Source organism: Bacillus rossius, chromosome 15, assembly GCF_032445375.1.
Source record: "Bacillus rossius redtenbacheri isolate Brsri chromosome 15, Brsri_v3, whole genome shotgun sequence".
Classification (NCBI taxonomy): Eukaryota; Metazoa; Arthropoda; class Insecta; order Phasmatodea; family Bacillidae; genus Bacillus; species Bacillus rossius.
Genome location: NC_086342.1, coordinates 45,909,339 through 45,927,786, shown reverse-complemented (window position 1 = coordinate 45,927,786; position 18,448 = coordinate 45,909,339). Strand labels below are relative to the sequence as shown.

Sequence of the window (18,448 nt, the reverse complement as noted above, 5' to 3'; positions counted from 1 at the left end):
CAAGTACACCACCGGTCGTGACCGAACCGTACGAGACTGAACCCGATGCACCTGTGTCACTGACCCGGGGTGCCTGGGGCCACCTGGCATCCCTGGAGGATGCCCACTTCACTGTCCATGTGATCGAGCCGAACGACGAGGCTAACGAACAGCCCCGCCGGCCATCCCAGCACCCGTGTCACCTGAATTATAATGGCCTCAATGAGCCAATGACCCCACAGCGACAAATGCATCGAAAAATGAGAACAAGGCTGTTCACAGGCGCAGACACCACACCTGATAGGAGCAGCGACCACGCGCTGTCACCACCCGCAATGGAACCAGAGGAGGACCGAACCAACCAGAACTCGAGTGGTCTGGCAGCACCCAGGATTCCAGAAAGTGAAGAGACCACGTCAGCTACCCAAACTGACCTCCGCCAACATGACAACCTGACCGGATGGCCCCAACGGGTCAGACGGCCACCGAGATACCTCGCAGACTATCACCTGGGAACAATCCGGGGCGCCCGGTATGCTGAAGAAGCCCCCGTGTTCACACAGCGGGATGACCTGTGAGCAGAGCGCGGGCCCTACCAGCTGCTGCCACTCCAAGTGCCTCCAGCCTGGACCTGCTGCCAATGCTAGGGGTGCAACCATGCTGCGGGGTACCGTTCGCAGGGAAAGACCGGGCTTCTCCAGGGGGGGGCGTTTGACGTCGTACCGCCTGTGACAGTGAAGCCCGGTCTCCACCCCGCCAGTACCTTACCCCGCTGTGATACCGCACCCCTAGCCTAGCCTATGCAGGCTGACGCTGCCGCCCCCCCTCCTAGGCCGGCCGCGGTCAACGGCAGTCGACAACGGGTCATCAACTAGGACGGACGTGCCGTTCCCCGCGTTTCCCATCCATTCAAAAACGTGCGTGTGTTCATTGTGTTCAGCCACCATATAGCCTAGGAGCTTAGTAGTGCACGCTGAGGCCGACGACCCACCACATCAACGGCTAGACGCTTAAGACTAGCCTGGCGCCCTCCCGGAGAACAAACACCTCAACAGAAACACCACCAACTACTAGGCTCACCCCGGGTATCGAGTTCAAGACCCCGGGTGATGGCAACTGTACGTATAATGTTACTAACCTAACAAATTTCACTGTATTTTTAATCCAGCTAACCCAAGGGCAGTATCTCAATATTACAGATTTGTAATAAATAATCCTAACCTATCCACATGTTAAACATGATAAACTACTTGCAGTATCAAACAACCCTCATAAAGAATAATAATTTTAAACATGTCAGGAAGTAAAAAACACTTTAGGAATTTATAATTTTTCCTGCAATACCCTAAATTATATTAAGTGCACTCACCTGAATGTAATTCAGCTCTGGTAACAATTATTTTAAAATATTTTTACTTAAATGCGGTTAACTGCTACACACCACCAGAAAACATTTCTTATGATTTTATACGTTGTGCGCTCATGAACATAAGATGAAATCTCCACACGCTACCTAAAATTTAAAAAGATAAGCCTATAGTGTACACAAATTTATATAAGAAAAGATTAATTGCCAAGAATAACACAAGCAATGTTAACTTGTAAACGGACAAAACTAATCTCCTAACAAATCAAACAGAAATAGCTCAATAACTTACCTGAAAATCTCATAATTAGTAACAAGGAAATATTTGTGTACATGTGTTTCACTCTTAAAAAAATATAAAATAACATTAGTCAACAATTTTTTGATCAATATTGCAATGTTTGTTTTGAACGTACAGATAAAAAAAAAAAAAAAAAACCGAACATGTACGAACCAGCCCGAAGGGCATGTCCATAGAGTAAATAAAGTACTAGTACAGAGTGGACACTCAATGCTATTGCAGTTCTACGTTTTTTTTTATTCAGAAATGCTCTAGTTGCTAGGGGCGACTGAATTGTTTCGACCCGGCGTAGTGACTATTCCGGATTCCCTAAGTAAAAGAACGGATTTCCATCGAACGGAATAGTGACTATTCCGTCTACGAAATAAATTCTGAAAGGTGGCCCGGATTTGTACCGACACGGAATAGTGTATATTCCGCACAATCGTAGGAATGACGGAATTGTGTCGAAACCATGGAGTTAAGAAGTTAGGGAGTAGGTGTGTGTAATCTCTGCTGTGTTAACAGTTGAAGTCAAAACAAAAAGCGACCACGCCCCCTTGTGAGAGCAAAACATCACTGGTTGCAATGCATTTAAATGCAGAATACTGTATTTTGTTAATCCGATATTAGCTACCAACAGCGTATATGTGCAAGTTTATCTTGTTAAGATTATGAAATGAAATATAATGTTGTGTTGCAAGACTGTAACGTGTGATTTTTTAGTAGAAATAAGGCAATAAATCCCGATATATGTAATGACGAAATGGGTTATAAAATTAATTTATTGCTTACTTAACAGCATTCAGGTAGGGTGCATTGATGTTATTTAGGCAGTATGTTGTGTCAATAACATTATAGTACCCTTGTTTACATTATTTGTGCAAGGTTTTTTTTCGTCATTTCATTTATCGGACTATTAAAATGTTAAATATATTAGCTTATTACCTACATGTTACTGTAAACGAAATGAACAAATTAACTGATATTTAAATTTTCGTCATAATTATTAGGCCTATGTGTATGGATGGATTAGCTGTCACGAGCCCACTCGCCTATATTAACTTGTACATGCTACAACTTTTGCATTTTATTTATATATTTATTTATTGCAGTGGCCACGCAATAGTAAACATACCAGTAGTTTCTTCAGAGCTAAATTAGTACTTTGCACGAATATTTCACTTTAGGAGCCAGTACTGTAAAGTAACAGTAATAACAGAGGGCACACATGCCTACCTGCAGCAATGTTGCAGTGATTACATTTGCAACTTTTTTTTTTTTACTATAGCGATTCCAAGTGTTATATATTTATACTGTCTACGTTTTAATTATTTTTCATCCCACAATTTTAGCCTTGAATGTGTGCCTTAAGCTTCTTTGAGATCAGTGAGGATTATAAAATGCTAGTGAAGATATATTTAAATCGAAAATTATATTTTTGTATTTTTTGTTCTCATAGGGGGCAATATTTACCCACAATTTCCCTAATATTCATATCCATTCAACTATAGATTTGCAAAAATTAGTTCATAGAAATTTTTTCTAGGAAACCTAATTATTTTTGTCAAGATTTTTTCTTGGTTTCCCTTACTTGATGACACACATAAATACTATGTAGCAATAACCAATCAATACTTACTAAGACTGCATATAAATACAAAAAATACTTATGTTTCTGATTTGTAATAGGTAAAACAGTTATTCTTGAATGGAATAACAAGATCACTTGAAGCTCAAAAGGAAGAATGCATACATAGCTACTAGAAGTTTGACTGAAAAAATTCTCATTGACCCTTAAACAAAATTGTCTTTGTAAACATCTTTTGAACAGAATCACTAGTTTAAATTATATTCTTAGCAAAATAATTGAACCTTATACAAACATACTTATCAGAAACTGCTTTTGTCAAATAAACAATATGATTATTCAATGGGGACATGTCATGCATATGCTGATTCAAAGAGGAAAAAAATGTCTTTTCGTCTTACAAATACTTTGCACGTCCTTAGACGGGTATGTTATTCCACCTCTATCTTTCTGTGCAATTAATGAATTTTCAGCATTTCCCTCTGGCAACTGGTACATCTTAAATTGGTAATTCCTGAAAAACACTAAAAATATTTTACAGCATTTTTAATGTAGCTATACTAACCTAACCTACAATCTAGTGTTGTTATTAACCTAGCCTAATCAAACACTATCCACATTTGACTACTTCGAAAGAAATATTTTCGAAATTGATTTTTATTACTTTAATTACGGAAAAGTTACGCCGAGGGAATTTTAGAACAAAATGATACTAAACCACACTGCATAAAACTAAAAGTGAAATGTTTTACAGATTAAATCACTTCTCCTCATCCATTTCCTCACCATATTTTTTAAGTTAAGTCTTATAATCGTCGACGATAAAATTGGTACATTATTGGGCTTTGGTAAAAGCAAGCTGGTAGCACAGTGTTGCAAATTTAAAATAGGGTGAAATTATGCGAAATCAACTACAAAACAAGACGTACTGAAGTAAAAACTATAATTTATTAACAAATAACAAGACATTACATAAATGTATATAATTTGGACAACAAAAATCAATGGAAAATATATTATGGTTTCATGCAGATAACACAATCTATTTTATTTCATTTTTTTTATTTTTTTCAATCCACCTGCAGATCCCTACATGAGCCAACAGCTCAAGGGATATTGACCTTGTCACATTATAAACAAAAATTAAATATAGTTAAAATTGCAATAAAATAATCAAGTTTACAATTATAATGAATTTTGCTAATCTACACTTTCAACAAATAATCACAAATTTTATAATTTTCACAATTTACACAACACAACAAACAGTACATATTTTTCATTTAATATACTTTGAATCATTTGTAGGGTGTCCTATTAATTATACAGCAAATTACATATTACCGGTATTTATATTGTCATTACAAGGTGTTATTTCACCAGCTAAATAAATATTTTTTTCCTTTGATGTATTCTCTAACAACTTTTTTGAATTCATTAAAATTTTGTAGTAATATAATTTCTTTAGGTAGTTTATTAAATAGTGTTATACCTCTTAAGTGTGGAATTTTGGCTTCAGTTTATAGTTATATCTTGTGATATATGGTCCAGTATGTTCAGATTCTACAAAATTATTTACAATTTTACAAATAAGAGCAACCTATAAATATATTACGAAAAAAAAGGGAATATATTCCACTCAGTAAATAAAGGTTTACATGAGGCTCTTGTATCAGCTAAACATATAATACATATGGCTTTTTTTTTGCAATCTAAAAATTTTAATACTATTACTACACTTACCCCATATTTCAATTACATATACCATGTGTGTGTGAAAAAGTGCAATGTATGCAGTTCGTAGAGAATTTCTGTCTATAATTTGGCTAAGAATTCTGAGGGCGTAGCAAGCTTTACTTAATTTATGAATAGTTTGATTAATATGTTCATTCCATTTTAGTTTATCATCAATATGTAAGCCCAAGAATTTAGTTGATTCAGTTTGACTTATCGCTTGATTCTGAAATTCAGATAATACTTGATCGAGCAGTCTTTTATTACCAAATTTAATAAATTTTGTTTTATTTATATTAAGTTTTAAATTATTTGCATCAAACCACTTATTCAGGTTAATTATTTCAAGTTTTAAATTATTTGCATCAAACCACTTATTCAAGTTAATTATTTCAAATTCAGTTTTATTTTTTAATTCCAATATTTTTCTGGAGTTATAAGAAGATTTGCGTCATCAGCAAAATATACCTACTCGTACAAAATTGTACTTACTACAGAGTCAGAATTTTTTCATTAGTTTTCCTTATCCCTATATTTACACATGAGTTATCCATCAAGTCAAATCTGTGTGGGATTGTACATACCGCCACCTTTGTGTTACATAATGAAGGTAATACATATTTCAAACTGAGATACACAGTTTTTGATTGTTTCTTTAACACGTAATTTCCACCTGCTACTATAACTGTCTCATCTTCTTTCTTGAGACATGTCTTGTCTTCTCTTATTCCTCTCACCATTTCAATTATAGAAGCTCCTGGTTTGATATAAACTTACTTGTGAAATGTAATTCCCGTCTGCTTTTTCGCTAGCCTATTTGTACAACCATAAGCACAACACGAATTTTTTTATTCTTTCTTGAACACGTAATTTCCACCTGCTGCTATAACTATCTCATCTTCTTTCTTGAGACATGTCTTGTCTTCTCTTATTCCTCTCACCATTTCAATTATAGAAGCTCCTGGTTTGATATAAACTTACTTGTGAAATGTAATTCCCGTCTGCTTTTTCGCTAGCCTATTCGTACAACCATAAGCACAACACGACATTGTTTTATTTCATTAAAAACACCATTTCAAACTTGTATTCGCCGTTTGTTTTGGTCGCATTAGTGGGCGTGTCCCAAAAAGCAAAATGACTTCAGCATCCACGCCAAACAACCACTCCCTAACTTCTTACCTCCATGGTCGAAACGGCGTAGTGACTATTCTGTTTGTTATTAGCATCTACAAATAGCACACGGAAAAGTGTCGAATATTGGACAGCCTAAGTTTCACCCCCATAGATCGACATGCCCGAACAGTTCCGAAGTACGTCGCTCGATCGGGTAACTTCGGTAGTAGAAAAGCGCGGGCTATAGCTACAGCTTTAAAACGTGAACGATATCGTTTTTTGATCTAGCAAGATATAAATTGCAAAATTGTACCAAAAGTGATAAAGATAACACTATTCCGGGATATGTAGACAGTGAAATCAGTTATAACAATTTCTTTGATGCCTTAAAAAGTGCAGGTTACTCGTTCTCAGTTAGAAGTAGTGCAGCACAGGAGCAATTCAAAATATTAGATTTAATTTTCTATAGAAGACGAAGCAAGCAACATTAAAATGTTTATCTTGCTTGCTTCAAATCCTCAACCCTTATATCTGTCAATGAAGGAAATTAATTGAGCTTTCAGCTTGGTGACCTCTAGATCATTACAAAAAAATGAAGGGCTATAAAATGCTAATGATATGACAGAATGTATGGGTGAAGTAACGTAAGAACTCTGAGAAAACCAACTAACCACTGCAATGTTTGCTATGTCCCCCACTATCAAAAGATCCATTAATGACCCTGCTGAGAATCAAACTCAGATCACTTTGGTGACAGAAAAGTGAGCACTTAAACACAGAGACCTAATGTTTGCCTCTAATGACCACATTTATAAGACCACAAACCAAATGCTTATTACCTTTTCCACCATTAATTTAATTACCTTACCTTTACAGATCGTGAGCAGCAGGTAATGACCAGTATATTGAATGAAGTCTTTGAGATTAAGGGCTTCTTATGTGTAGGAATGTTTGCAATTTTTGAAACAGCCCTTTTCAGAATTTTATTATTCTACTACTGTTAAAAGTCTCTTCTCTAGAAATTTGCTTTGTTCTCTGTTACTAATTATTATTAATGTAGGGCATCCTCCATCCATTGCATACCTTTAGTGAACATATTAACATATTATATTTTATTATATTTTTCTTCTCCTCACTGGTTCTGTATGTTCAACTACAGCTGATACAGTTGTGTCTTTATATTTTTAATTATTTATTTGTTTATTTATTTCCATAGTTTTCCAGGGCAAACAATGCAAAACTTCAATAGCATTTATCCAAAAATTGGAAGTAAATCATATTTTGAAGGTTTGCTATGTAACAAATCATTAGGTATTTAAAAATTTATTGTAATGTTTAAATTCAAGAAAAGTTTTCTGATGAAAAAGTTTTCTGAGAAAAATAAACATTTATGGAAGCTTACTGTAACACCAAAAATGAAGTATTATGTTACTGATATCATTTGTGTTTGATATAATTAATTATTAGTGTTAAAAGTGCATTTGCAGTGCTAATTTCTGATCCCGTTCACATACAAGCATAAGTGTGATAACTAAAATGAAGTATGACGATTTAAGAGTTAAATGTTATGTTTACTCTCTTTCCCTAACTGTTTGATGAATATTTTAAGTGCAAATGTGCAGTTTGTAGTTCTTATGTTAGATCTAATTCATATTATACAGGCTAATGTGCATTGTTTTATGAAGAATAGTGTTGTAACAAACTGTCATATTAAATTGTTTTGTTCCAAAATAGAGCAATGCTCTTTGGAACATTGCAGAAAATAAAATTTTAATAATTACAAAGTCTAGCACAAATATTAATGTAAATCAGGCCTATGTGATTACAATCTTATGGCATTAAAGGTCTAGTAAGCCTACCTACATTTGTATTTTAAATAATCCAAGTTCATAAACATTTAAAGAAATTGCTGCAAATATTTCAGTTCAATGAACTGATTCAAATAATAAATTACAGGTTGAAAGATAATCTAGTAATGAAGCCAATAGTATTATTAATTAAAATCTTGTGTGTAATCTCAGAAGTCAGAGAAGTTGAACCTTCATGCAAAACCCAGAGCTGGTAGGCAATAATTTTTTTAATTTATAAATCATTTTCGGGATTTTTTTTTTTTATCAAAGATTGATTAATTTACATTGATTGGTACCAAACATATACAAGAACTTCAGAATACAGATTTTCCTTCATATCGAAATATTGTTCTTTAAAAAAATTATTTTCTTTTATTGATAATACACTTATTGGAATTGGCTCTAGAATATAATAGTGAATAATCTGTACTTGTCTATGATTTTTTTTTATGTAAGTGTATATAGTAGTGTTTTTTTTAATGGTTGTTGGCTAGTGTTATGTATGTACGTGCACTATATGCAAATGGTAGTTCTGATAGTATATGTTCATAATAACTAATATACTGATATCAGACTAGCTCAAAATTGGTCTATATTGTACATATATGAATACTTTATAAGATATGTATTGAAATATTATTTGAGTTAAGGAAAATTGTTACTGTAGAATGTAGATGATTGATTGATCATTGAAAAAAAAATTCCTTCTGACAACCATTAATAATTTTTACTGCTTTTTATTAATCTTCATAAAAATTCACAAGTCACCATGGTTACCATCTTCCAGCCACAAAACAAATATTATCAGTAATTTTAAAATACATCAATAAATATTATCAGTGATTTTAAAATACATCAATAAATATTATCAGTGATTTTAAAATACATCAAATAAACTCTCTCGCTGCATTCATGAAATCATTGCTTATTTACATTGGCCAGCCACAGAGTAGATAAAAAAAAAGCTGTTCTCCACAAGCCTGAAACAAAAAAGAAATCAAAGTTAAATGATTTATATTGTACTAAAGAGAAATGAAACTGATAAATAAATGTATCAAAGAAAAAAGTTATGCATACCAGAATGATAAATTAATTTCAAAACCATTTTAGTTAGAAATTTGATACATTCAATATTTTGGTAAATTCTCATTTATGTACTACAATTAACATTTTTCTTTGTCCTTTCAAACAGTAATTTTTTTCCAAATACTTTTTGACAAAAACTCATTTATGTGAAAAAAAATTATATGAAAAACATAATTCTATTGCTCTTGTGCCCATTATTGCAGAAAAACTAGGTATTTAACAATCCAAGTAACTACACAATTTTAGAAGTATGTTTCTCAGGGCCTCAAGTGATGTAATTGCTTGTTATTAGCTTAAGCAAATCTAGGCTTTGACTCAAGCAAAATGTTTACAAAAAGAATTAATTTCACGTAATACATGTTACATGAGCAGTTTTTTTTTTTTTTTTTTTTTTTTTTTTTTTTTTTTTTTTTTTTCAAAGTCTTTGGGGAGAGTATTAGTAGGTACCAAAATTTGTAAGATTCTATATATATCCTATATGCTCATATTTTAGTCGTATCAACAAAATGCCTACACGAGAAAAGATGTCAGCATGTTATTTTGCAGCAGTTGATGGCATTACTTCATAGTACAGTTGTGAAATCACTACAAAATGTGTTGGATGTATATTGCAATGATTTACAATTATTATCGGTAATCGCATAACTGCAGAGTTCAGAGGGTGTTAGAAAATTAAAATATACCACACATTGTTTTTTTTTTGTTTCTAATAATATTAGTTTATATTCCTACAAAGATGGATTCAGAAATTTCCTAGAGTAACAACTTTTCCACACAAACCAAATTTGATAAATAGTAATTCTTAGTACTATGTACTTCGCCAAATAAATTATTTTTAAAGTCTAGGTAAACTTACCTAAAGAATAATAGCTTACACCATTTTACAGTAGTTATAAAGAAGTTACCTTTCCCTAACCATTTTCATGATTTAACAGCACTTATGTAACTAACCTAACCAAGTATTGCAACTGTGAACTACAGTATAACCCTGTAATTGTTTTCAAGTGAGCATGCGGAAAAAAACATAAGCAGTCGATGAAAATTTAGCCATTCCAGTGTTTTTATATTTTACCAATGGACTCATTAAGAAAATATAATGTTAAAAACCATTGATCAGTACCCTTGATGCTTGAATTTGCTTAACCAATCTAACAATTATACAACTTTGTTGTGCATCAATAAAGTAAATCAATCATCAATACAGTAAACGTCTTCGATTATACTGCGCTAATTCCCAAAGATATTTTTAAAAAATTGAAATAAATTGTTTAACAGTAGTTTAATGTTAAAGCAGGTAAGTATAAACAATACAAAATTTGTAAAATCATGTGAATGGTTGGTTAGCTAAATTTAAAAAAAGGTAATTTTCTTTTGTTGCTGCTTATCCATAAAAAAAATTATAAAATTTTGAAAATACCTTTTCAGACACTAAAAACCTTCCTCTATTAAAACTGTAAACAGCTTTTCTTAATTTATACTGGTTTTCAAGAAATCACATTTTGCACACTAGATAGCTTATGCAGTGAAGCAGCTGTAGCCATTTTTCCCTCTAATTGCATTGCAGATCCTGTGGTTTTCCATATATATAAGAATTTATATATTTTTTATTTGAATATTATAACCTGATGAAACGTAAATAATAGTTTTAAAAAAGTTACGAGTCTCTAATGTATATCCAAACCAAAACGCCAACCCTTGACAGGGATTTTTTATAGCAGTATGGAGGCGCAAAGTGCAGATTAGTTACCTGCAATAGCATGTAACCTGACGTTATAAAAGGAATCATTTATTACAAAATGAAAATTTATTTTATATGTCAGGTTATGTGTTGTCTCACGTAAAAAATCAGAATTTTGCACCTATCAACTGCTAAAAAATATCGCTCTCAAGGACTGATGCTTTGGGTTTGGAATGCACAATAAGGAGTCACATAACTTTTTTAAAGTGTTAATTTACGTTACTGCATTGCAATATCCAAATAAAAAATATACAATTTGTGTATGAAAAACAACAGGATCTGCAACTCAATTAAAGAACAACATGGTTACAGGCCCTTTACTGCACAGGTAATGTAATGTAACCTATAAACAGTGATTTCTCAAAAACCAGTCTGAATTTAGAAAAACTTTTTTCAGAGTAAATACAGGTACATATTTAAAGTTAAAAAAAAAATGTCCAAAGTTTATTTTGCATACAAAAAGCAGCAACGTGAGATAATAACCTAAAAAAACACTGTAAAATGTATATTGGTTGGTTAGATAATGTTAGTAACATCCAACCGTTCAATTGATTTTACAGAATTTTTAATTGGCGCTATCCTAAGCTAACCAAATGTAAATTCCACTGTACTTAGAATCAGTGTACGTATAATGTTACTAACCTAACAAATTTCACTGTATTTTTAATCCAGCTAACCCAAGGGCAGTATCTCAATATTACAGATTTGTAATAAATAATCCTAACATATCCGCATGTTAAACATGATAAACTACTTGCAGTATCAAACAACCCTCATAGAGAATAATAATTTTAAACATGTCAGGAAGTAAAAAACACTTTAGGAATTTATAATTTTTCCTGCAATACCCCAAATTATATTAAGTGCACTCACCTGAATGTAATTCAGCTCTGGTAACAATTATTTAAAATATTTTTACTTAAATGCGGTTAACTGCTACACACCACCAGAAAACATTTCTTATGATTTTAAACGTTGTGCGCTCATGAACATAAGATGAAATCTCCACACGCTACCTAAAATTTAAAAAAGATAAGCCTAAAGTGTACAAAAATTTATATAAGAAATGATTACTTGCCAAGAATAACACAAGCAATGTTAACTTGTAAACGGACAAAACATATCTCCTAACAAATCAAACAGAAATAGCTCAATTACTTACCTGAAAATCTCATAATTAGTAACAAGGAAATATTTGTGTACATGTGTTTTACTCTTAAAAAAATATAAAATAACATTAGTCAACAATTTTTTGATCAATAATGCAATGTTTGTTTTGAACGTACAAATAAAAAAAACCCGAACATGTACGAACCAGCCCGAAGGGCATGTCGATCTATGGGGGTGAAACTTAGGCTGTCCTCGAATATTTTAGGTGAAATTCCAGTGACTAAACTGTGCGCCAGAACCATACCGATCCGGAATTCTGTCGACTCTGATATTTTAAAACTAGTTCATATATAATGACGGTAGATTGCAGGCTTATCCTGTTTGAGCAATGCTGCCACCTGGCAATGAAGCTACAAGCTATGAGTTTGACTTGAAGTTTCGCAAGGGTCGCAGAGATCATCAAAATCAACGTTTTCATAATAGGATTATAAATGCCATTAACAGAATCTTAGTATCAGGTTTATTTCCACGTAATTTAAATACAAAAAAAGTAACATACCTATAGATGAAATAATAATTGGTTCATAAATAATAAATTGACAGTTAATGTTAAGAAAACCTGCTATACATGATAATATTAAAATATAATTATACATCAGCAAATCTGGATATAAATTTGAACTATTATTAAATTCAAAAAGTACGATTACAGCAAAGAAATTGGGCTTAAATATTGACTGTACTTTATTTAAATCATGGTTCTGTACATGTTGTATACAAAAATCAAAAATAGTCCCTGTACCCGTACTTATATTTTAAAACATATATAATTTTTTTTTAGTTAAGTTCATATTTTTTTAATTTTGAAATGCACTTTCATTGGTTGCCAATGCCATTTGTAACGTTTCCGTGCATTGTGGAAGCAGCAGATGCGACAATGAAATGTCAGGGAGATCCTTCTCCGTTTACGTTTTCGATGTCTCCGGTTCCGTGCCATTGTAGAACGGGCCTGAGAGTGCATTTCAAGATTGATAAATAATAATAAAAAAAATTATTATTTTCTTAAAATCTAATTACGGGCAGAATTTGCAAATATATAAAATTAACGACAAATTAATAAAGAACACTAAAAATGTTAGTTTTTCAAACAAATGTTACCGTATTTAGAACATAAACAAACATGACTACCACCAAATCCAAATACTCGGCGTCTATTGGTCGCACGGAGCAACGTAAACGGAAGAGCTCAGCATTGCCGAGCTAATCCGTGCGGGTCCGTCTCCGTCTGCGTGCCATTGTGGAAACTCTGTTCCGTGAGATCCGTCTCCGTTTACGTGATCCGTCTCTGTTTCCGTGATATTGTAGAACGGGCCTTAAAAAGAACCGTATCATTATGTTTTTTACAACTGACTTTCTGAATTATGAACATGACTTTTGTAGCCTTATTTTGGATGTCAGGTGCCACAGGAATGAAATTTATTAGGAAATGAGAATTGCAATCGTTAGAGTTAATACATTTTTCGCAGTTGCAGCTTTGTTTGCATTAACATTATTTCTTAAATCACGCCTTATTTGAGCCGTGAGCCGGCTGGTGAAAGCAATTTAGCCTTGCGTACATCTTGGATACAACTGTTTCTTAGAACATGCTAGGATTCAAAAACTGTATTTGACACTTCATCGTCGCGTTTAATAGCTCCCTTATATTTTCTGAAAGCAAGTATCCCCTCGAGCCATCAATAACAATATGCCGGTGTCATCTGTGCAGACAGAGGACGCGCCACACGCCGGGTTTATAAGAATAACTAGACCACTTTGTTAAGCAAATCAGTTTGATCAAAAATTTTGATATTTCTGTAGCTAGAAACTTAGGTGCGCGAATGGAAAAGCATGGTAAATAAATTGTGGCGTGATAGACCCGGTGCAGGGAGATACCCATGGCACACAACTTTGTTAGAATTAGAGGTGATGATTAGGTCAAGCCACTAACTACCCAGATAGTAAAATAGACTTGAATCGAGCTTGAATCAAGCTTGCCATGAGTCATGACAAGCCTACAAGCTTGAATCAAGCTTGCCATGGCAAGTGTGTTAGCTTGAATCAAGCTTGATTCAAGCTAACTAGTTTACACTTGACAAGCTTGCAGCAGCAAGCCTGCCATGATAAGCTTGCAGCAAGCTTGCCATAATGTGATTGAATCAAGCTTGCAGCTGGTTGCCATGACAAGCTTGCAGCAGGCTTGCCTTGACAAAATTGCAGCTGGCTTATCGTGACAAGCTTGCAGCAAGCTTATCGTGACAAGCTTGCAGCAAGCTTGCCGCGACAAGCTTGTAGCTGGTTTGCCATTACATGTTTGCTGCTGGTTTTCCATGACAAGCTTGCAGCTGGTTTGCCATGACAAGCTTGCATTAGGTTTGCCATGACAAGCTTGCAGCTGGCTTGCCGCGACAAGCTTGCAGCTGGCTTGCCGCGACAAGCTTGCAGCTGGCTTGCCGCGACAAGCTTGCAGCAGGCTTGCCGCGACAAGCTTGCAGCTGGTTTGCCATGACATGTTTGTTGCTGGTTTGCCATGAAAATCTTGCAGCTGGTTTGCCGTGACAAGCTTCAGCTGGTTTGCCGTGACAAGCTTGCAGCAGGCTTATTGCCTTGACAAGCTCGCAGCTGGTTTGCCATGACCAGCTTGCAGCAAACTTACCATGCCAAGCTGTCAGTGGCTTGCCACTAGATGTCATGAGATGCTTGCTATGCAGTAAGCTAGTAGTGAAGTGCTTGCAACAAGCTTATAACAAGTGTGCTTTCATATGCTTGTAGTAAGTCTGATTGAAATTATTATACTATCAAATTGGTTTTGCTGCAAATTTGCAGAAAATTTCAAGACTGCCATTAGTTGTCTAAAGAGTAAAATAAATTTTGTACAATCAGTGCAACACTGCTGCTGATACAGGCGGAAGAACACATAATGCTCTTATTGTTCTGTCAATAATCATTATTGTACATCATTCTACAAAAAGCCAGCTGCAAGTAGGTAGAGTTGAATATGCTTAATAAAATAACATACCGAAAGTTTACCGCTGTATACCTTGTGCGTATCACCGAAAATTTGCATTTAAGTCCTAGATGACAGCGACTTACATCAGTCCATTAAAATGCTACCCATTTGTACAGTTTTTAATTTAGACTGTCCTTAAAATTACCAAAATAATCTTGAGACTCTAATGCAGCCATTAATGTTGTAAAAAGCATAAATTATTAATATTAAAGATATGATATTAAGCGATTAATTCATGACTTTTTTTTATCTTTGCCACCCAGATAAAAATACGATATACACCAATTTGAAGAGCCCAATGCGAAAAATGTCGAAATAAATGTTTATGGTTATACCTTTAGCTTTAATACAGTATATTTATAAAGAGTCTAACGTAATTAGTTGGCTCATTAAAGCGGCTCGAGCGTTGCAGTGTACTGCGGCCGTACTGATCTCTCACGGCCACCGCCGCGCCGTTCCAGCGCGGCATTGCGACACACTGCGTACTGCGACACTCATTCAACTGGGTCTTATTTAGGGATTACTTTAAACATAGCTAATTATTATGATAGGGTGTATTTATGTTACATGTATTGAGATTATGCATTTTTTTCTTATATTAATTTTTTTGATACAATAAAATTAACAATAAACGATTTCTGCTTGGAACTTGTAAATGAAAAACTCTAGAGGACCTCTGGTTTTATATATGCATGGTTTTATTCTGTTACAACAATTTTATGTTTAAAAATTATTTTTGTTTCAACTATTTTTTAATTTTTTTATTTCTGATAGATCGTTTTATTTTCGATCAGAACAATGCAAAATTTTAATGTAGTCTGTATTCGAAAATATTAAAAATTATATATTTACTTCTTTAAAATCAGTTTACTACAAAAAATTTTAATAAAACGATACATCGTAAATGTACTCTGAGTTTTTTTTTTCATTTTTATAACATAATTACTATAATAATAGGTATTACTTTTTTTTCCCAGAAAATAAATAAAACACGAGTTGTGTTGTAAAATGTATAGGTAGCATTAGATATATTTTTTTTATATAAGTTAATGTATTTGAGTGCTGCGCCTAGCTGACGTCGTTGGATTGCTAGTGGCAAAGAGCTGTGGTGGATGTTTTTGCAAGAGTTTGACCTTATTTTATGACCCTAGCTGTGAGAGGGTGTTCGTCCCAGAAATCCTAACGGTTAAGGAAACTAGTCATTCTCTGTAGTCACGTAGAGGTGTGCTACTCGCGCAATATAGTCAAATATCGTCCAATATCACAACTTTCCGGGACGCTCGGTAATTTCTCGGTTAGCTCTGGTTTCACCACAGTAAACGGAACAAAATCTTGTCTGTAGTGATTTCATATTCCTATTACCGTAGCAGTATGGCGTTTGAAGAAAAACCAAGTTTGCTGTATACTGAGAGCCTACTTAAAAAAAGTATTTATGGAGTTATTAAATTATTTACGAAACACAATTTTGTGGATCGTTTGGGAAATTATCATTTAGGACAAATGCTTGTTATTGGTGTGATCACAGGGGTTACATCGGTAAACTTTTTACATGTTACTAAGAAACGGTCATTCTACAACTGTACAAAGTTTCTTCTTTGGGATAATTTTCCATGTATTAAAAACCTTTGTTTCTTAACAGCGAATTTCGTCCCGACCCGAGCCAACTTCGGCAACCTCGCAGTAGTGCACACTACGCGGCTCGGATCGCTTCGGCGGTCAGACAAATTGTACCAGACTCTCAACAAATAAACTAATGTAAAGCTTAAGAACTTTGCAACTACTTTTATTTAATGTTTTCACATCGGGCTTTTCATGCGTATTTCCATTTGTGCCATTTTTTCCATAACACCTCTCTCCTAATATTATTGAATACATAGCATATTTAGTCAAACGTAGTGAAAGGTTTTTAAATTTAATCATAGATATTAATGTTTTGAGTTAGTTTTGGTTTGCTATTATGAAGGTCTACTATAGTAATTACGTTTAAGGAGTGCTATATTGTAAAATTGCCAATAAAGTATTATTTAGTACTTAATTACATGTTTTCGGTGTTACGCGCAAGGTTTGCGGAGGTAAACATTTCACATGTTGCTAGAAAACGTGTATGTTACTACTGTTTCAAATTTCAGTTTGGAGCAAATTTTACAAAGATTAAAACTCTTCTATTTCGTGGGAGTGGAACTGGCCCCAGCGCTTGCGGTTGTGGCTCTGTCGCAGTGCGTAGACGACATTGATGCACTCGGAAGGCTCTAGTGATCCAATAAATTAAGCTAGACCTTTAAGAGATATGTCGCTGTTAAGCTTAAGAATTATACAGCAACTTTTGTTCAAGAAATATTTTCGTAAAACCCTTTATTTTGAAGTGAATAATATTTTTATTTCCTTGACTGATGTAAAAAAACTTATTTCATTAATGAAACAATTTTTTTCTTACCTTTTATATTAACACTTAGAACTTTATTCATTATAAATGTGTATAGTAGTGCTTTAAGATTATTTTCATAACGCTATCGAGAGTTTACGGTAAAGAGTGCGTAAATGGAAAGCATTTTAATGAACTGCTGTCAGTCGCTGTCATCTAGGGCTTAACTGCAAATTTTCGGTGATACGCACAAGGTCTACAGCGGCAAACTTTCGGTATGTTATTAAGTATAGTCGACTCTACCACTGTGCTATCATATTATTTATCTTGTTTGGTATCCTTCCGCCCAGCGGTCAAATTAACGTTGTCAAGGGCCTAAAACTCGTGCCCAGGCGTCTATTACGGGAAATGTGAACATATTACAACTTTTAAAAATTAACTACACACCAATTCTTACGCAAACTTCACTGTACGCAGTCACATACACCTTTACCTGTAACTATTTTTAAATGGAGTTTAAATAGAATATAATTAATGTCTATATGGTTTATATATAATACTAGCTGCAGTACCCAACGTTTGCCAGGCTGAACCCAGGGTGATATATTGTCCGCGAATAAGGCCGGGCTTCAACCAAATTCACTCCGGCCGCGGGATAGGCATTTACATGCAAAACAAATTATTGCGCGATTTCCACAATTATTGTGATAACAGCGTCAAACAAAAACATTGTTGTAGATTTTGAAGACCCTTAACAGTGCTATGGCTTCAAAAGTTTTAATTTTTTATTTCAAGATGGTGATATCATGTGATATAATATTCAAAGTATCATAGTTTTCAGGCTATTAATTAAATCGCTTAAACAGCTGTACTGCACCCTTGACTGAGTTGAATTCTTTAAAAAAAAGTCAGTGGGACTGATACTCTATCTCTAAAAACAAAGACACAGCATGCAGGGGCGAAACAACTAAATTTCCAAAGGGTGGGCAATATACCTTTTTATAAAGAATCATCTATCCCCCCTATTGAAGCAGGGGGGGGGGGGGGTGGGGTCTGGGGGTCCTCCCCCGGAAAATTTTTTATTGAAAGGTGGAAAATGGTGCTATTTAAGCAGTTTTATTATCTAAAAATTGATTACGCAGCACTTTCTTTGCCCCCATTTGCCCCCACTTCAAGATTTCAGAGGGGGGGGG

At 34.2% G+C, this 18,448-nt stretch overlaps 1 long non-coding RNA gene across 1 annotated transcript; it reads right to left on the bottom strand.

Moving 5' to 3' along the window:
- Positions 1 to 4,142: 4,142 nt before the first annotated feature.
- LOC134539571 (uncharacterized) lies at positions 4,143 to 12,235 on the bottom strand. Its single transcript, XR_010076329.1, has 2 exons — positions 11,900 to 12,235; positions 4,143 to 11,753 (listed from the first exon to the last, which is right to left on the bottom strand). It is a non-coding gene; the product is annotated as an uncharacterized LOC134539571 (long non-coding RNA).
- Between the last annotated feature and the right edge of the window lie 6,213 nt (positions 12,236 to 18,448).